Here is a 21,768-nt window from a genome sequence, read left to right as displayed (position 1 = left end):
AAAAGGCCTGCTGCTGGTGGAAAGCGGAATAGGCATGTTGGGAAGGGAAAAAAAGGTTGTGTCCGTGGGGTAGGTGTTAAAGCAACAGTAACATCTGCAGAAGAAAGACCATCCTCCAGCCAAACTAAAATGTCTACTTCTTTTAGCGGACAATGTGATAAGATCCCTTTCTTACGGCCACGCCAATCGCTACAAATTCCAGATGAGGCACAAAAACAGCAGGTGCTTCAACAGATATCAAGTGCTCCTTTAAGTGGGCTCTCCTCCACATCAACTTCAACATCACAAATACTCCAGTCCTCAAAGGTGTCACCCCAATCGCACTTGCTTCCTCAAAGCTCCCAAATCTCCAGCTGCCCGTCTGAGTATGAGGTAGAACAGATGGTTGAGTCTGCAGAGCTGTTTACTCATACTATAGCCTGGGAATCAGAGGTCGACTCCAGCGCTTCTGTGAATCCAGACGAGGAAATGATCTGCACTGATGCCCAGAATCTTTATGAGTCGGATCCAGGACCAGACGCAGAAGGTTCTGACCATAATGTAGACCCTTATTCCCAAACTGTAACTCCTGTTGGTGGAGACAATGAGGAAGACGATGATAAGACTCAAATACCTGATTGGAGCGACAACTTTAGTTTTTTGTCAGGGCAGGAACAGGTTGGCTCTGAGGACGACGGGTGTGATAACGCACAGGGTGATGATGATGAGGTTGGAGATCCCACTTACTGTCAACCCACAGTCAGCCAAGAGATGAGGTCAGCAGAGGAGGTGGAGGAAGATGCTAGTGACGACGAGGTCAGGTTGCGCCTTCCTGGACAGAGACGTAGTACTGGAAGCACGTCAACAACTGCATCCTCAAACACAACTCTGCCTCTCACCACAAGTCGTGGTGGCTCTTCAGGTCGCATGGGTGCTAAGCCTTGCATAGCCTGGGCATTTTTTCAGATCGATAATGATGACCCAACTCGTGTTATCTGTAACATTTGTCAGCAAAAGCTAAGTAGAGGCCAAAAAATACATAGTTTGAGTACTTCATGCATGAACCGGCACATGGACATGAAGCATAAGTTGCAGTGGGAAGCTCAGTGTGCTACAATGCGGCCTAGCCGGCCGGGCCAACCACCGTCTGCCATATCTTGTGCATCCGCGGCCTCTTCATCCTCTGTGACTGGGGGGACAGCAGTCACACCTGTTTTGGGGCGCAGACCTGCCACCTCTTTACCCGCAACAGCCAGCGTGATTGGCAGGTCATCATTTTCTTTGGAGGTGGTAACACCAGCTGGTGTTGAGCGCTGTCCGACATCGATAGCACCACCTTTGGATCAAGGCAACCTAACATGTCCGCCTGCATCTTCCTCACAGACCGGCAGTTTGCCGGGGACACCCTTATCAACCCCGTCTAAGCACAATAGCCAGCCCTCGGTCCCTCAGATGTGGACAAGTAAAAGACCATTTCCTCCCAGCCATGAGAAAGCTAAGAGGTTGAATTTCACCATCTGCAAGCTCTTGGCTACAGAAATGCTGCCTTTCCGCCTGGTGGACACAGAGGATTTTCGAGACCTTATGTCCGTCGCAGTGCCCCAGTACCAGATGCCCAGTCGGCACTACTTCTCAAAGAAAGGTGTGCCTGCACTCCACCAGCATGTCGCACACAACATCACCGCTTCTTTGAGAAACTCTGTGTGTGACAGGGTGCATTTCACCACAGACACTTGGGCGAGTAGGCATGTACAGGGGCATTACATGTCGCTGACTGGGCACTGGGTAACTATGGTGACAGCAGGACAAGGGGCTGCTGTCCAAGTCTTGCCGTCCCCACGAGTTGTGCGTCAATCCTCTTTATGTCAAAGTTCCTCCACTGCTTCTGCCTCCTCAACCTCCTCTCGGTCTTCCACCTGCACCCAAAGCCTGTCTGGTCATGCCACAAGCTTTCTAACTGCGCAGAAGGGATCCTGCACACCTCCTTACTACTTACTATGCTGGCAGTAGGGCTCAACGTCATCAGGCGGTTTTTACATTGAAACGTCTGGGAAATGTGAGTCACACAGCTGAGGAGTTGTGGTCAGCTCTGGAGAACCAATTTCATGAATGGTTGTCTTCACTGGACCTGAAACCAGGGAAGGCCGTGTGCGACAATGCTGCAAACCTGGGTGCGGCCCTTCGCCGGGGCAATGTCACACACGTGCCTTGTATGGCTCACGTGTTGAACCTGGTTGTCCAGCAATTTTTAGCCCACTATCCCAGACTAGATGGCCTTCTGCAGAGGGCACGGTCGCTGTGTGCTCACTTTCGCCGTTCGCATCCTGCAGCTCAGCGACTTACATCTCTACAGAAGTCGTTGGGCCTGCCACTTCACCGGCTAAAATGCGATGTGCCTACCCGGTGGAATTCAACTCTGCACATGTTGCAGTGACTGTGGCAGCACCGACAAGCCCTGGTGCAATACGTTCTGACGTATAGCCTGGGCCAACGAGATCCAGAGGTGGGGCAAATCACGCTGGAGGAGTGGTCTCAGATCAGGGACCTATGCACCCTTCTGCACAGTTTTGAAATGGCGACGAAGATGTTTAGTGCTGACGATGCCATTATCAGCATGACTATTCAGGTGATTTACATGCTGGAGCACATGTTAAACAGAATTCGGAGTCAGGTGGTGGCACAAGAGGAGGTGGAGGAAGTAGAGGAGGAGGAGTTGTATGTGGAGGGGCTAACATCTGCAAGGTCCAGACGGTCGGCAGCACCAAGACGGCAGGCATGTGAGGGTGGGGGAGATGGTTTTACCAGGGCGCATGGTAGCAGCCAAACTAGTGAGGAAGGTGCAGGAGCCCAGGAAGAAGTGGAGGATGAACTGATGGAAGACTCATCAGATGAGGGAGACCTTGATCACATTTCTGTTGTGCGAGGTTGGGGGGAGAGGACAGAGGAAGGAAGCATGATTGTTACCTCGCCACCAACACAACAGGGACTTGGTGCTCCTGGATGCGCAACACACATGAGTGCCTTCTTGCTGCACTACCTGCAACATGACCCTCGAATTGTGAGAATTAGAAATAATCCTGACTACTGGGTTGCCACACTGTTAGATCCCCGGTACAAAAGTAAATTTGCAGAAATTATTCCTGCCATAGAAAGGGATGCACGCATGCAGGAGTATCAGCAGAGACTGTTGCAGAATCTTACATGTGCTTTTCCACAAAATACCAGTGGTGCACGTAGTGAATCTCACAGTTCCAACTTGCCAACCGTGGGACCGTCAAGTGTTCAGCACTCAAACCGTAACAGAACCACAGTATCTGCTGGTAACATCAATTTTGCGGAATCATTTCACCACTTTTTTAGCCCATCCTTTGCAAGGCCACAGGAGACAAGAAGTCTGACACATAGTCAACGCCTAGAGACGATGGTACAGGAGTATCTCCAAGTAAACATTGAAGCCACGACTGTGTCACTGGACCCTTGCTCTTTTTGGGCTTCCAATCTGGATAAATGGCTGGAGCTAGCCACTTACGCCTTGGAGATCTTGTCTTGCCCCGCAGCCAGCGTTCTGTCTGAACGTGTGTTCAGCGCTGCTGGTGGTGTGCTGACAGATAAGCGCACGCGGCTCTCCACTGATAATGTAGACAGACTCACGTTCATAAAGATGAACAAATCATGGATCCGAAATGACTTTTCTATCCCTGTGTCCTCCTGGGGAGAGTAAAAGCTTGATGATTGGTTAAAATCACCCTACCAACCGTTTTAAGCTTTCAAATTACTAATCATGTTTATCTGTATCTTGGCTGGAAAATAATTTGGGCTTTGTAGCAGTGTGCAGCACTGATTCTATTAGGCCATCTATAATAAGCTCCACCAGATTTAAAATTACTAATCATGTTTATCTGTATCTTGACTGGAAAATAATTTGGGCTTTGTAGCACTGTGCAGCACTGATCCTATTAGGCCATCTATACTAAAGCTTCACCAGATTTAAAATTAATAATAATTTTTAGCTGCATCTAGCCCAGAAAATAATTTTGGGGCTCCGAGATGCGCAAGACACATAAGTGCCTTCTTGCTGCACTACCTGCAGCATGACCATCATATTGTCAGAATTCAAAGTAATCATGACTACTGGGTTGCCACACTCTTAGATCCCCCAAACTTTTCGATCAACCTTTTCATTTTAATAAAGACCAAAAAAATGGTCATTTTTGAAATTATAAGCATTAGCAGGTTGTTAGAAACTGAAATCAAACAGTTTTCAACTCAAAACTTTATTCTAGGTGATGTTACATTTTCACATAGGACCCCTTGTTCGAAAGGAGCTTCTGAACTCTCTCGTCCATTGAATTTGTCAGGTTTTGGATGGTTTCTGCTTCAATTGTTTTGCATGAGGACAGAATACCCTCCCAGAGCTGTTGCTTAGATGTAAACTGCCTCCCGCCATCATAGACACTCCTTTTAATGATGCTCCAAAGGTTCTGAATGGGGTAGAGGTCAGGGGAGCATGGGGGTCACACCATAAGTTTGTCCCCTTTTATGCCCATATCAGCCAGAGATGCAGATGTTTTATGTGCAGCATGAGATGGTGCATTATCATGCAGAAAAATGATCTTGCTGTGAAATACACGGTTCTTCTTCTTGAACCATGGCAGGAAGTGCTGTTTGAGAAAATCCACATACATTATGGAGTTCATCTTTAGCGCCTTCAGGGATCCTTAAGGGGCCGACAATCTCTCTCCCCATGATTCCAGCCCAAAACATTACTCCACCTCCTCCTTGTTGGCGCTGTAGCCGTGTTTGCGTGGGGTGTCCATCAACCAGCCATCCTCCACTCCATCCATCTGGACCATCGAGCGCTGCACGGCACTCATCCGTGAACAAAACAGTTTTGAAATCAGTCTTCATGTAATGTTTGGCCCACTGGAGCCATTTCTGCTTGTGTGAAGTGGATAGAGGAGGTCGACAGGATGGCGTATGCACAGCTGCAAACCTCTGAAGGACCCTGCAACTTGTTGTTCGGGGGACGTTGGAGGCACAAGCAGCTTCAAAAACTTGTCTGCTGCTATGACAAGGCTTTTTTGCCGCTGCTCTTTCAACCTGACGTAATTGCCTGTAGGAAAGAGTCCTCAATTTGCCCTTATCAGCACGCACACGTGTGTACTGTGAATCAGCTACATACTTCTTGATTGCCAAGACACTTCATCCTGATCATCGCACAATGTTGATTGTAGTCATGCCTTGACCTAAACACTCCACAATTTGTTGCTTCTCAGCAGCCGACACATCCTTTTTCTTTCCCATTTTGGCAGAAAATGTAGGCTGCTTAATAATGTGAGACAGCCTTCTTAAGTAGTCTTGCCTTTCATTGGACACACCTGCCAAACTAATTAGCACAGGTGTCTGCAATTGCTTACAGTGATATAAAGAGCCCTGACACACATCACCATCAATGAGTTTAACTGACAAACAAACAAATTCTTCCCTTATCACTCCTAAACACTTTTTGCATAATAATTTGGAACACAGTGTACATGTGCTTTTCCACAAAACACCAGTGGTTCACGTAGTGAATCTTACAGTTCTAACTTGCCAACCGTGGTCTGTATGGAGTTGTTCAATAAAGGGCCCAAAATTAAGATAACATAGATGGGAGAGGTCTCTATGAATAGGAATTCCTAAGTATTTGATACCCTGTGAGGGCCAGGCAAAGGGAAAGTTGGACTGGATGGAATCCTATATGGATTTGGGGAGGGAGACATCGAGGGCCTCAGACTTCGCTGCATTGATTTTAAAATTTGACCATGTAACAAAGTGATCTATTTCAGCCATAACAGCATGGATGGATATATGTGATTGAGTGATATATACTAGGACATCATCAGCAAATAGAGAGCACTTGTACTCGGTGCCTCCCACCTCAATCCACCTAATATTGGGGTTATGGCGAATTGATGAGAGCAGGTGCTCCGTCACTAGGATGTATAAGAGAGGGGACAGAGAACATCCCTGCCTTGTCCCATTGGTGATTGTGAAAGGTGATGAAAATGTTCTGACGCGCCCCCTGGGACTTGGGACACCCGGAACCGGACCCTTTTTGGTGGATGCTGGTGGTTGTAGTCTCCGTGGCGGCAACCCGGTTCCGTGGCTCAGGGCGGTCAAACCAGTGGCGGAACTATTTATGTGGTTTTGATGTTTAAATGTCCGACTACGCCACCCGTGGATTGCGGTCAGAGTGAACCGCCGCTCCAGGGCAGACCGCTGAGGCTGGTGTTGTGGGTGCAGCAGAGCGTAGGATAACTCCCCACGGGAGGAGTATAGCCTCAGGGCAGTGTATGCGGAGGATGGGGGTGATGGTGCAGGGCAGCAGCAGTAATGACACGGAGTCAGTGATGCAGTCCAGGGCCTTTACTCACAGTTCTTATTATCCAGACCACGTCTGCAGGTAACGGCTGCCCACGTCGTACTGTGCTCACCAGGTGAGGGGCTCAGACAACTCCCAGATAACTTTGGAGTGCTTCACAGGACCCCCTTTGTGTGTCCTTTGTCTGGCCTTTCTTACCAACCCTTCTGTCCGGCTGCCTCGGGCCTCCTCTTGGTAAACTTGGCGCCAGTTTCCCTGACCCTATGTGGTGCCTTCCTAGCGGGTGTAGCGAGGGGCTGCGCCACATAAAATGTCACAGCCTCCTGTTTCTAGCTGAGGGTCGTTTCCTGCCTCCACTAGTTTCGGGGACCGGTCTCCCCCTTTGGCCTGACCCCTCCACGCAGGTGGATTCGGGCGTGCGGTGGCGACTCGCCCGTCCGCACCCCTGAGATCCCTTCGTTCCTCATTCCTGGAGCCTTCTCCGCTCCTCTTCCTTCCTTCTCCCTCTTCCAGGCCTGGGCCTCTGTTACTAGGCCCGCCTCCGGAGCAGAGCTCATGCAGAGCCCCTGCTCCCTGCCACTTCTGCTCAGACTTCTCTGTACTGAACTAAGATGGTGCCCACCTTTTATACTCCCTTCTCAATGCACCCAGGAACTGCTTCCTCCCTGCTCCTGCACTACAGGGTTCCCCTTCCTCAGTGTTCCCTCCCCCCACTCCAGCCAGGGACAGGGACTGTCGTGCCCATCTCAGGGGCATATTGGTCGCCCTGCCCCACGGCAATGTGGTGTAATGCATGCAGGTGTCGGGTCCTGATCCACACTACATCCTTACCTGAGAGTGAGATATCACACCTCTGGGTGAGGTGCAATACCTCTGTAGCAACCGAGCCCTCAGGTTGCTACAGTTCCATTTATCTTCAGCCTAGGTGACGTATTGCGATACAGGGCCGTGATTTTGGCTATAAAATGGTCCCCTAGACCCCTACCCCAAGCTTTTTAAGAGAATCATATATGGCGTGCCAGGAGACTTTATGGAATGCTTTCTCAGCATCCAACGAGAGTATCTAATTACAAATTTTTAACTGCATCTAGCCCAGGAAATACTTTGTGCCTAGTAGCAGGGTCTGCTAGTCAGCGGATTATCCCGGCTGTTAAGCAAGCTACACCACCTGTAGTTTGGACACTTCATTTTTTCAAAGGAAATGCTTCGGGACCACGGGATACTCAGTGAAGAGCATCAGGAGGCACCCCAAGGCATAGGGGCTCGGACTGGCAGTAGGATGCCTTGCGGTGGACAGCCGAGCTCGATCCTTATAAAAGCTTTTTAACTGCAGCAGCTTTAGTGGACGCTGCTGGAGCTGGAATTACGCGGCTGCTGGCATGAGACTTGCCCTCCAATAGATCCTTGTAAATGGATTTAAAGTGTATTTATTCAAATTAGAGAGACAATTTAAATTAAAAAGCTTAGAGCTGCCTCCACCACAGGGGGGCTCGCTTGACCCACCAGCGGACAGGCACCAGTATTGAGAGAGGGGGGCTGGCCGTCAGGGTTCACCGCGGCTCTGGCACAAACCCGGCGACACGGAGGTGGCACGGGCAGGAGCGGACTGAACGTGTCGGCTTCTCACTTTTTGGATTTTAGAAGGGCATGACATGCCTATATCTGTGTCTCCCCCTCCTTTTACTCCTCCACCTCTTTTCTTTTCGCATGACTATATGTACTTGTCACTTTTCCATGTGTTAGTTGTGTCTTCTGAGCAGTTTGTCAGCTTTTGGACACCTTTTGAAAGTGTTTTCTATGTGTTTCTATGTGTTTTTGTTTGCCTGCCATTGGTTTTAACGGTGTTCGAAGGTGTTCGACGAACAGTTCGACGAACAATTCGGCGAACACATGGGTGTTCGACGAACCGAACCGAACTCGAACACTACGGGGGTGGCTCAACACTAGTTTCCATCTAGCACCTATCCCTATTTTAAATGCAGCTAACAGCAGCATCAATCTAATATATAAAGCTGAATGTGTGTGTGTGTGTGTGTGTGTGTGTGTGGGTGTATGTATGTATGTGTGTATGTCCATGATTGGCATCTGCACCGTCGCAGCTGCAGCCACAAAATTTTGCACAGTCACAAGTCTGGACCAAAAGAGCATCATAGGCTATGTTGTGAGGCAAAATTTTAACCCCGCACGTTCCAATTCACCAAACAATTTTGCCCCTATCTACATAATGGGGAAAAGTGAAAGGAAAAGTGTTGGAGGCAAATTGACAGCTGCTAGATGTGAACAAGGGGGACTTAAAGAATGAGTGCGATGGCGCCAAAGAGTATATACCATACAGTTGCTAAGTTGGGGCCCAGACATGGGATTCTCACCACACACGGGGATATGAACACACACAAAATGCGCCAAACACTACCACGTGCTTGAACACATATACCACCCTCAGCACACACAAAACTCATCTCACAAAGAATTTTCAGGCTGCCAATAGCAACCAATCACAGCTCTGATTCTATTTTGCAACAGTTAATTAATTTGAGCTGTGATTGGATAATATAGGCAACAAAGGACATTCTCAGTATAACAAAGCTTGTGTAAGATAATAAGATGTCAGTTAGGGTGTGTTGGTGGAAAGGCTGATGTCAGTCACATTACTTCTGTGTGAGAGGATATAGAAACTGCCAATTACAGACTATTTTTACCACAATAATGCCTCATAAGAAAAGGAATTTCATGGCACGAATGTCAGCTGATGCGAAAAGAAAAGCTGCATTAAGGGCCAATGAAAATTGTGAAGACCGAGAAACAAGGCTGACACACATGAGAACAGCAGCTGCTTCCTCAAGAGCCAATGAACTTTCTGAGCAGAGGGAAGCGAGGCTTGCAGATAAGAGAACAAGAGCTGCTTCCTCAAGGGCCAATGAACTTTCTGAGGAGAGGGAAGTGAGGCTTGCAGACATGAAAACAAGAGCTGCTTCCTCAAGAGCCAATGAACTTTCTGAGGACAGGGAAGCGAGGCTTGCAGACATGAAAACAAGAGCTGCTTCCTTAAGAGCCAATGAACTTTCTGAGGAGAGGGAAGCATGGCTTGCAGACATGAAAACAAGAGCTGCTTCCTCAAGGGCCAATGAACTTTCTGAGGACAGGGAAGCAAGGCTTTCAGTCATGAAAACAAGAGCTGCTTCCTCATTTCTATCTATTTGTTTTGTGTTTTTTGTGCGGAGAATAAATTTTTGTTAACACATTCTATTTTGCTAACAGCAGTTATTAACCCGGGCGAAACCGGGTAGTACAGCTAGTAGGGAATATAATTGTTAATTTTTGGCTTGCTTGAAGCAGCAAGGCGTATGAGTCAATAAGTCCTTGGTGGACGCATGTAATATGCTATCCATAGTGCTATAGCTCACCCGTACACAAACTTCAGATAAGAGAGGTAATGTTGTAGAATATAAAATAGATTTCAACCAACCCAAAAGAGTTTTTTTTTGGATGTGACAGCACCAAAATGTGAAAGAATGCAAGCAACCCTGCCTGCTTTGATGAATTTCTGAGTGCAGATTATACTAAATAACATGAATCTGTCAATGATTTTGGAGAAATGCAAACAAAGTTATAGACAGTGTAAGCGATCTTTGTAACCAGAATGAACATTAATTTCCCTCTGATGATACCTAGCAGCTGTCCCTATTCTAAATGCAGCTAGCAGCGGTATTAATAGGGAATAGATTTGACTTTTTTTTTCGGTTGCAGCAGCTCAGAGCATAAGACAATAATCCTTGGCTGGATGCATGTAATACGCTATCCCTAGTGCAATAGCTCACCCGTACATGAATTGCAAATAAGAGAGGTAAAATTGTAGAATATAAAATAGATTTTAACGGGCTCCGAATAGTTTTTTTGGATGTGACAGCACCAAACTATGAAGGAACGCAAGCAACCCTGCCTGCTTTCATGAATTTGTTAGTGCAGATCACCATTAAAAATTAAGAATCGGTCAATGAGCACATGGAAAACAATCAATCAAGTTATGCACTGTGGAAGAGATGTATGCATCGACAATGAACACTCATTTCCAGATGATGATAACTATTACCTGTCCCCATTCTAAATGCAGCAAACATGGGTATCAATAGAGAATATAATTTTTTTTGTTTGCTAGCAGCAGCACGGAGTATAAGGCAATAATTCCTGGCTGGATGCGTGTAATACGCTATCCATAGTGCGATAGTTCTCCCGTACACGATTTGCAGATAAGAGAATTAATATTGTATAATATAGAATTACTTTGATTGGCCTTCCCATTATAAAGGAATGGGTCTCCTATACTGTTAATGCGTGTGCAGTAAGTGCAAGGGCTGCTTAAAATTAGGACGCACTACAATACCCCTTTAAAGAGACAAAGTGGATGGCCTCAAAAAAATAATTTCCATTATTAAGGAATGCGTCTCCTATACTGTTACTGTGTATGCAGTGAGTGCGAGGCCTGCCAAAAATTAAGACGCTCTCCAATTCCACTTTGAAGAGAAGTAATGAAGGGCTTCTGAAAAATTGTATTCAAAATTATTAAGGAGTGGGTCTCCAATACTGTTATTGTGTATGCATTGAGTGCAAGGGCTGACAAAATATAGGACGCACTCCAATTCTCTTTTGAAGAGACATAGTAAAGGGCCTCTGAAATACTGTATTAAAAATTATTAAGGAGAGGGTCTCCTATACTGTTATTGCAAATGCAGTGAGTGCAATGGCTGCCAAAAATGAGGACACACCATTTTGAAGAGATATAGTGGAGAGCTTCAGTAAAAAAAAAATGTTGCCCATTATTAAGGAGTACACCTCCCAGACTAGTAATGCCCATGCACTTCGTGCATGGGCTGAAAAACATTTACCCATGGTGGGTATACATGAACATACTGTATGCATGAACATACTGTATAACACAGAGAATCTAACAATAGGTACTACGGGCATCATAAACACCCTTAAAAAAAAATTGTGAATGTTGCATGATGGTCACCCTGTATGGTGGTGGAGGATGAAAAGAAGGAGATGGAGGAGGATGACGTATACCCATGTCTGGGTGTGAAGGGGTGCATGGGAATAGACCCCCCTCCAAAAAAAACACTGGATTTGAGTTTATGTTCTGCTGCTATCATCCGGTGGTGTTGAGAAGTCTGGCCATATTCAGACCTTGTTCATTTTGAAAAGTCATCCTGTCAGCATTTTCAGGTAGATGCACCTGTCAGTTATAGTGTCCCCAGTGGCACTAAAAACCTGCTCTGAGAAAATGCTAGCGGCAGGGCAGGCAAGGACCTCCAAGGCATAGAGAGATGTTTCATGCCACATGTCCAGCTTGCATACCCAATAATTCTAAGGCACAGAATAATATGGAGGATGCTGGTATGGTCACCAAAGTACTCCTTCAGCATCTTCCGAAACTTTTCCCTCCTTGTCAGAGTACCCTGCACATCAGGACCTGGGTGCTGGGAGGGTCTGAGAAAACTGTCCCCAGACCTATGACAGTGTTCCCCTGCCTCTGCTGCATCTGGTTTATGTCTCCTTCGCCTGTACTCCTTGGTTGTCCACGAGACTGTGACTTCTGCTGCCAGAATTGTCAAATGGGAATTTTTTTAAAAAAATCTTCAACAAGCTCCTTCTGGTACTGCAACATTTTATTAGACCTGTCCACCACGGGAAGGAAAGATTGAAAGTTCTCCTTGTAGTGTGGGTCTAGAAGCATGACCAACCAGTAATTACTGTTGCCCAAAATGCGTACAACGCAAGAGTAACAGAAAAGGCAGCAGAACATAAACTCAGACGTGTTCCTGATTTCCAATAGCTAAGACTTCCCTGTCCCGACCAACAGGACGACTATCCATGTTCTCTTCTTTATCCTCCTCCTGGTCCTCCTCCTCGATAGCTCTCTCCTCCCCCTCTTCAGGCCATCCATGCTGAACAGACGGCATGAATATAGTGTGGGTAGAGCAGGAAAGCAGCTCTTGTTCCTCCTCTTATTATCACCCAATCCGCATTGAGATGAGATGAGGCTGGGCTGTGTAGCATCACTCTGTTTAGTTCCTTGCTCCATCTTATCGTGCTCCACCTGCAAAGCCTCCTTTTTAATTTTGAGCATTTCAGTAGGCAGAGAATCAGGATGGTGATGCTGAATTTTTCATTTATTATTTAATCACATATGGTATAAATACCATGACTGGTATAACGTGGAGCTCATACCCCTGAGGAAGCCTGAAAAGGCGTAACACGTGGGGTTTCCCTTTTGTATCTTTAGGTTTCCACTCTTTTCTATTCACAGGTTGCTACAATGCCAGTTTATTCCATATATCTCTAAACACTCAATAGTCATTGGTGGTAGATAGGATCTGATTATTAATCTAGAAACGGACCAAGGGGTACACTACTGGTCTAGGGGTATATTGATACATGTATAGCTATAATATTTATGCTGTATAGTCCTGCATTAGGGTCTCACGTGTGATATGTATTTTGAATGCATGACAGTTATACTTACATGTCCTTTTTTACATGTCATATGTACCTTAATATGCATGTTTGTTATACTTGTATCCAGGAGGCATTTGTTGCTAAAAACCTGTGTGCACAACCAACTTGTCATTTGTATTTTCAATCTTGTGATTAGTGGCTTAAACAGAGATGGAAACTTCACATGTGCTCACACTTACTCATTGAGGTTGTTGTTTGTTTTTAACGGTGTCCTAATAAACTTTGTATATACTTTTTGGTAACTCATGGTTTTATGGGCTAGATTTATTGGTACTATAGAAATATTTTATGTTCCGGTGCTTCATATTTCACTATGGTAGGTCACAGTTCAGGAGTTTCATTTGTGGGTGTAATTGCATGGAACATACTCATATACCTTTGTAGTATGCTGTCCTTTCCTTTGGTTTTAATGACTTTCGAAAATGGGCACGCACGTGGCTTACTTTCACAAGCAGCTCAGGCAGATCTGGGTAGGTTTTGAGAAACTGCTGAACCACTAAGTTGAGCACATGGACCATGCATGGTACGTGTGCGATGTCGCCAAGCTTCACAGCCGCCACCAGGTTCCGGCCATTGTCACACACGACCGAGCCTTGTTGTAGGTTCAGCAGTTAGAGCCACTGATCTGCCTGCTCTGTTATAGCTTTCAACAACTCTACAGTGGTGTGCGGTTTGTCATCTAAGCAGTTTAGCTTCAGCAGAGCCTGTTGCCGCTTGGCCGAGGCAGTGCTGCAGTGCTTCAGCTTACGACTGATGTGGTAGTTTCAGAGATGGAGGAGGAGGTGCAGGAGCTACTGTAGATTGTGGGGTCAACCCTGATTTACCCAGGGCCCGCAATCCTTGGCGTCAGGAGGATGTGTTCTGTCACAGCGTCCAACTGGGTCCGGCTTCCACAATAATCACCCAGTGTGCCTTCAGGGAAATGTACTCTCCCTGGCCATAAGCACTTGTCCACGTGTCCGTGGTTAGGTGGACCTTCCCAGTAACTGTGTTGGTGAGGGCATGGGTAATGCTCTTGGACACATGCTTGCATAAGGCAGGAACGGCACGCTGGGAGAAATAGTGGCATGTGATTGATTACCGAGGGACAGCCGCCATGAGGTTGCGAAAAGTTTCCGTCTCAACAAGCGCAAAAGGCAATATTTCCAGTGCAAGCAGTCCAGAAATGCAGCAGTTTAGTATTGTGTCCTGTGGGTGGGTGGCTGCATATTTGTGATTGCGTTCCAAATATTAGGTTAGGGACAACTGAACGCTGCACTGGGACAAGGATGTGGACGTGCTTGCTGACTGTGATGGTTGCAAGTGTGCAATGACAGGTGCAGGGTGGGAGGTATCTTTGGTGGCATCATGGAGAGGGGATTGGCTTACACGCACAACAGCGGAACATGCAGTGGTGTCACCCACAGACACTTTTTCTGGACCCTGGCATTCAGCCCAACTAGTCTGGTGATTTTCTGGCATGTGCCAGGTGGTGGTCAGGCTGGTAGTTTTACTGCCCCTGCTGATGTTGCAAATGGCCTTTTTTGATTTGACTGGACAGTCTTTAAAAAAGAGCCAGACTTTGGAAAACTTAACAGTTGGACAGTATTCTGGGGAACAGTTGCCTGAATTGTGTCTGTGGCCACCCCACTGCTTCTTCCTGCCTGTTATGATGCTATGCCTCCCTCCTCCACTATGCTGCTGTCCTCCCTATGCATGTCACCTTGCCAGATTAGGTCATCGTCCACCACCTTGTTTTCCATGTGCGCACCCTGGTCCTCCTCCTGACTTTCTGGCAATTTTGTCTCATCAGCATCCATCTTTTGTAACAGTAATTGCAATTTCACACCATTACCTTCATGTGACCATGTCTGCTCAAATATTTTGGAATCACTACATGCCATATCCTCATGCTCCGCTTGAAGCGGACAGAGCTAGATTGTGGGATCACTTGTCCCCGAGCACTCAGCATGCTGGGAGGAAGGAGAATCAGGGTGGGGAATATGTGGTCCAGAGTCACGGCTACTGAGATTGGACTGTGTGGAAGACAGGGTGGCGGTGGTGGTGGCAAACTGACTTGAAGCATTATCTGCTATCCAACCAACAACCTTTTCAATAGAGAAAGCAGAAAAATCCAGCTCACAGATATAGTCCAAAAAAGTGCATTTTATTTTCCAAGGTACATGAAGCAAAGATTAAAATTGTGTGTACACAAAAAAGCTTGCTCTCGAAACGAGTCGAAAGATGCCTGCATTCTCTTTTTTTGTGAACACACAATTATAATCTTTGCTTCATGTACCTTGGAAAATAAAATGCACTTTTTTGGTCTTTATTTGTGAGCTGGATTCTTCTGCTTTCTCTATTGGATGCTGTGCCCTGCCCAGGTGCTATCCGTGCTCCAGAAGTGTGGAACTGCAGGAGTTGGCAAGCTGGATTTACTTCTGTAACAACCTTTTCACATTGGTATGGCTTCAAAAATGGCATTCTGCGGCCCCCTAGAAAGTGGGACAGGAAGATAGGTTGGCATGATGTGGGTGCTTGTTGTGCTCCCTCAGCAGGTAGTTTCATCTTGCCCACGGCCTCAGCCTCTGCGTGCAACATCAGCATCACATCCATTTCCCCGTCCCTTACCATGCGTCTTTCTTGCCCATTGTAAATGGAGTATAATATTTTGCAGCTTGCAAAAAATGTCAGGATTATTTCCGCAGTAGTATTTAATCACGTCTGATGACCAATTTTTTATGTAGTGGCGGTATAGCGACGCTATTGATCAGCGACCAAGTGTGGATATGTTTTGAACAAACAACTGGCACACTTTAAATGGAGTATAACATCTTACAGCTTGCAAAAAATGTCAGGATTATTACTGCAGTAATATTTTATCACATCAGATGACCACGTTTTTATGCAGTGCCGGTGTAGCGGTGCTATTGGTCAGCAACCAAGTGTGGATAAGTTTTCAATGCACAACTGCTACACTTTGAATGGAGTATAATATTTGTCAGCTTCTAAAAAAATTCAGGATTATTACGAAAGTAATGTTTGACCATCTGAGATGATGGACAAGTTTCTCTGCTTCCACAATACAGCAATGCAATTAAAATCAACCAAATCTGGCAGAATGCTGCTAACAAGCAAATGGAGTAGTAAAAATGGCGTATTATATTGCTTTTCACCAAAATTATCAGGATTAAGAGAAAAAAGAATACTATTAGCCCTGATTTCTAGGGCTATTGATAGGAGTTCCAGCAGCAGAAAGAATGTGCAATGGACCCTATTCTGTAATATACTAGCTCTCCACAAACTCTGTCTAACTATTGCTATCAGCAGGATTAATATTCATCAGAATGAGCCCTTACAAGGACTGTTAGGGTAGATTAATAATAGTGGTGTGGAATCCCTGTCTAAAATAAGAGCCAATTCTCTCTCTCACTCAGTTGCACCTCTCCCTACTCTGCCTGTATGATGGATAGACTGTGACGAGCATAGGGTCCCAGGTCTTATATAGACTTGATGACGCTATGCGGCCAGCCAATCACTGTAATGCCATAACCTACATGGCTACAGCATTACAGTGACTGTCAGGCAATCCCTGCATGTTAATTGGGTTCCTAAGAAGCGCCAAACATGCAGGGCGGGACTCAAACTCCCGCCTGAACATTCAAAAAATACTCGCTGAGTAACGAGCACCTCGAGCACTGTGATGCTCGGGTGAGTAACAAGTAGTGACAAGCATGTTTGCTCATCACTATTCCAGAGTTATTACCTTATTAAGTGACACTGGTCAGAATTGTAAAATTTAACCTGGTCATGAAGGTGAAAACAGGCTCAGGGGTGAGGGTGTTATTAAAATAAATTTATTTCTAATTTTTCTATTGTTGATTTGTGGCTGCTCCAGCATTAGTTTCTTTCGTGTTACAAAGATAAACCAATATACAGTCATATGAAAAAGTTTGGGCACCCCTATTAATCTTAAGCTTAATGTTTTATAAAAATTGGTGTTTTTGCAACAGCTATTTCAGTTTGATATATGTAATAACTGTTGGATACAGTAATGTTTCTGCCTTGAAATGAGGTTTATTGTACTAACAGAAAATGTGCAGTCTGCATTCAAACAAAATTTGACAGGTGCATAAGTATGGGCACCTCACCAGAAAAGTGACATTAATATTTAGTAGATCCTCTTTTGCAAAAATAACAGCCTCTAGTCGCTTCCTGTAGCTTTTAATGAGTTCCTGGATCCTGGATGAAGGTATTTTTGACCATTCCTCTTTACAAAACAATTCCAGTTCAGTTAAGTTTGATGGTCGCCGAGCATGGACAGCCTCTTCAAATGATCCCACAGATGTTCAATGATATTCAGGTCTGGGGACTGGGATGGCCATTCCAGAACATTGTAATTGTTCCTCTGCATGAATGCCTGAGTAGATTTGGAGCGGTGTTTTGGATAATTGTCTTGCTGAAAGATCCATCCACTGCGTAACTTCAACTTTATCACTGATTCTTGAACACTATTGCCAAGAATCTGCTGATACTGAGTGGAATCCATGCGTCCCTCAACTTTAACAAGATTCCCAGTGCCGGCATTGACCACACAGCCCCAAAGCATGATGGAACCTCCACCAAATTTTACTGTGGGTAGCAAGTGTTTTTCTTGGAATGCTGTGTTTTTTTGCCACCATGCATAACGCCTTTTTGTATGACCAAACAACTCAATCTTGGTTTCATCAGTCCACAGGACCTTCTTCCAAAAAGAAATAGGCTTCTTCAAATGTGCTTTTGCATACCTCAGCCGACTCTGTTTGTGCGTACTTGCAGAAACGGCTTCTTTCGCATCACTCTCCCATACAGCTTCTCCTTGTGCAAAGTGCGTTGTATAGTTGACCGATGCACAGTGACACCATCTGCAGCAAGTTGATGCTGCAGCTCTCTGGAGGTGGTCTGAGGATTGTCCTTGACTGATCTCACCATTCTTCTTCTCTGCCTTTCTGATGTTTTTCTTGTCCTGACACTTCTGGCCTTAACAAGAACTGTCCCTATGTTCTTCCATTTCCTTACTATGTTCCTCACAGTCGAAACTGACAGGTTAAATCTCTGAGACAGCTTTTTGTATCCTTCCCCTGAACAACTATGTTGAATAATCTTTGTTTTCAGATCATTTGACAGTTGTTTTGAGGAGCCCATGATGCCACTCTTCAGAGGAGATTCAAACAGGAGAACAACTTGCAAGTGGCCACTTTAAGTAGCTTTTCTCATGATTGCATACACCTGGCTATAAAGTTCAAAGCTCAATGAGGTTACAAAACCAAAAAAAGTGCTTTAGTAAGTCAGTAAAAAGTAGGCAGGAGTATTTAAAACAAGAAAATGATAAGGGTGCCCATACTTATGCACCGGTCAAATTTTGTTTGAATGCAGATTGCACATTTTCTGTTAGCACAATAAACCTCATTTCAAGGCAGAAACATTACTGTGTCCAACAGTTATTACATATATCAAACTGAAATAGCTGTTGCAAAAACACCAATTTTTATAAAACATTAAGCTTAAGATTAATAGGGGTGCCCAAACTTTTTCATATGACTAATTATTCATACCTCAAAAATTGTGTATAGTGGATAATTAGTAAATATAACAATGCATAGGGAAGGAAAATAACTGTGACAGACTTGTTTTGAGGGACTTATAGGGTTTTGTCTATGAGAATTCTTGGATATATTCATGGTGGCCAATACTCATACATCCTGCTGCCTCCATCAACTAAATGGGTGAGATTGTTCCCGTATTTTTCATACACACACTTTCTTTGGAATAATATACAGCATATAGTGTGATTCCCAATTCTCCGTGGGTGCCACTGATTTACATTATATGTAGTAGTCACTATCGTGATTGGGAATGATTGAGAATCAATGGAACATGATGTGACCAAAGTCACAGTTGTTTTCCTTTCCCAAGCATAAACATATTTTCTTATACACACGTTTACTTCCTCTGTATTTATTGGAACAACACAAAAAACAGGGAAAAAATGGCAAATTGGACATAATTTCACACAAAATTCCAAAAATGGGCAGGACAAAATTGTTGGAATCTTTCCAAAACTGTGAGTAAACAACTTTGTTTCAAGCATGTGATGCTCATTCAAACTTACTTGTGGCAAGTAACAGGTGTGGGCAATATGAAAATCACACCTGAAACAAAGTTGACTCAATTTTTGCATTGTGTATCTGTGTGTGTCACACTAAGCATGGAGAACAGGAAGAGGAGAAGAAAACTGTCTGAGGACTTGAGAACCAAAATTGTTGAAATATATCAACAATCTCAAGTCTATCTCCAGGGATCTTGATGTTCCTTTGTCCACAATGCCCAACATGATCAAAAATTGACAAACCATGGTACTATACCTAATCTCCCTGAAAAAATTGATGAAAAATTGCAACACAGAATAGCCTGGATGGTGGATAAGAAGCCCCAATCAAGTTCCAAAGCAATTCAAGCTGTCCTGCAGGCTCAGGGTGCATCAGTCTTAGCACGAACTATCCATTGACATTTGAATGAAATGAAACACTGTGGCAGGAGACACAGGAGGACCCCACTGCTGACACAAAGACATAGAAAAGCTAGATTGCAGTTGCAAAATATATGTGAGTAAGCCAAAATCCTTCTGGGAAATATCGTAGACAGATGAGACCAAGACAGAGCTTTTTGGTAAAGCACAGCATTTTACTGTTTACTGTCTACAAAGAAGAAAGCACAGTACCTGTAGTCAAATATGGAGTTTCAAAGATGTTTTGAGGTTGTTTTGCTGCCTCTGGCACTGGGTTCCTTGACTGTCTGCAAGGCATCATGAAATGTGAAGATTCCCAAAGGATTTTAGGTGGCAATGTAGTGCCCAGTGTCAGATAACTGGGTTTGCGTCCTAGGTCATGGCTCTTTCAGAAGGACAAAGACAAACATTCTTCAAGAAGTATCCAGAAATGGATGGAGACAAAGCACTGGAGATTTATGAAGTGGCAGCAATGAGTCCAAATCTAATTTCCATTGACACCTGTGGAGAGATCTTAAAATTGCTGCTGGGAGAAGGCGCCTTCACATATCAGAGACCTGGAGCAGTTTTCAAAAGAAGAGTGGTCCAAAATTCCAATTGAGAGGTGTAAGAAGCTTCTGGATGGTTATAGGAAGCGATTGATTGCAGTTATTTATTCCAAAGGGTGCAACCAAATACTAATTTGAGGGTGCCAACAATTTTATCTGGCCCATTTTTGGAGTTTTGTGTGAAATTATGTCCAATTTGCCTTTTTTTCTCTATTTTTTTTTGTGTTGTTCCAATACACACAAAGGAAATAAACATGCGTGTAACAAAACATGTGTAATAGCAATAATTGCAATAATTTTCTGTGAAAAATACTTCATTTTCTGAAATAATTTCAGGGGTGCCAACACTTTTGGCCATGACTGTATTTACTGATAGAGAAAAGAGAGGGGTCGCTCACTGGTCTATTCAGGTGCTCTGAAGAATAGAGTAATCTCAATTGCAAAAAGAACTTCGGCACTCCATACATGAATATATAAGAAATATTGTATCTAGACTAATGTCACTTTGAAAAAAGTTTTTTTGTGCATAATTTGGCCAATTTATGTGTGCCCATCAACCACGACAAGGTCACCTTCGTATGATGGGAAATTACGCTACTCTACCACTGGATATGCCACTCTTGGGCTGTAAGCCTGTATGGACAATATGTCTCTGCTTGGGCTTTTAACCTACAATGTATGGGCTGATAGAGCTAGTTAAAACCACCTGTGACTGAATGGGAGGGACACATGGTCAGAAAAAAGGCTGTCAAACTTCTAATAGTGTGAACACGTACCTGCTGCAATGCTCCAGGAGCGGGATCCCAAAAATGATTAATAGAGAAAAGAGAGGGGTCGCTCACTGGTCTGAAGAAAAGAGTAATCTCAATTGCAAAAAGAACTTCAGCACTCCATACATAAATATATAAGAAATATTGTATCTAGACTTTGGAGTTTTGTGTGAAATTATGTCCAATTTGCCTTTTTTTCTCTATTTTTTTTTGTGTTGTTCCAATACACACAAAGGAAATAAACATGTGTGTAACAAAACATGTGTAATAGCAATAATTGCAATAATTTTCTGTGAAAAATACTTAATTTTCTGAAATAATTTCAGGGGTGCCAACCCTTTTGGCCATGATTGTATTTACTGATATCCACTATGCACAATTTTGGTGAAATGATTGATTAAATAGGTTTATCTTGGTTCGTGTCCATATAATCGTGTCCATACTGACAGGTGTAAAAATAGATGACGGTTATAGCCTCTGGCCAATAATCTTTAAAATATTTAATATTTGCTGACCATATTTTAATATATTTAGTAAAAATGTTTTAAAAAATATTATCAATTTTTTTGCTGTGTATGTGTAAATAACATTATTTTGAGTGATATTCAATTATTTTGCTGTCTTGGATCTTCTTTATGGCATATGAAAAAAAAAATTGCATGCAAAGCCCATAGTATACTACTTACCTGTTACTCCCAAAAAAGCCTGCTGCATGAATGGAGACAGAAAATGTAATGGATGTAACTAGGGATGAGCGGACCCGTGGAAGTTTGAGTTTGTCGGATTCGAGTGAACTTTAGTCCGAAAGTTTGGTTCTTGTAACAGAACTTGAACCAGAACCCGAACCCCATTGAAGTCATAGGGTCGTTAGAGCGGTAAAATGGTGGTCGTAAGAGCTAGAGGGATCTCTCTCTCCTAAACAGAAAGAAGTCTGTGTTCAGAGTATTAGGTGTCCGGTAACAACCCCGAACTTTACAGTTCATGTTCTCTCATCTCTAAATGTAACGGCTAGACATTAATAAGAACTAGGCTCAATCAGTCTTTTTCTGCACACAATGCCCTGGT

At 44.3% G+C, this 21,768-nt stretch overlaps 1 protein-coding gene across 1 annotated transcript in view; it reads left to right on the top strand.

The window, feature by feature from the left end:
- LOC141172993 (B-cell receptor CD22-like) overlaps window positions 1-21,768 on the top strand; it is a 151,212-nt gene that overhangs the window by 74,827 nt on the left and 54,617 nt on the right. The window lies entirely within an intron of this gene.

The sequence above is a fragment of the Phyllobates terribilis genome, unplaced genomic scaffold, assembly GCF_046119375.1.
Source record: "Phyllobates terribilis strain yellow unplaced genomic scaffold, ASM4611937v1 Scaffold_12__6_contigs__length_324123572, whole genome shotgun sequence".
Lineage (NCBI taxonomy): Eukaryota > Metazoa > Chordata > Amphibia > Anura > Dendrobatidae > Phyllobates > Phyllobates terribilis.
The sequence above is the reverse complement of the archived record's forward strand: the minus strand, read 5'-3'. Positions and strand labels throughout refer to the sequence as shown.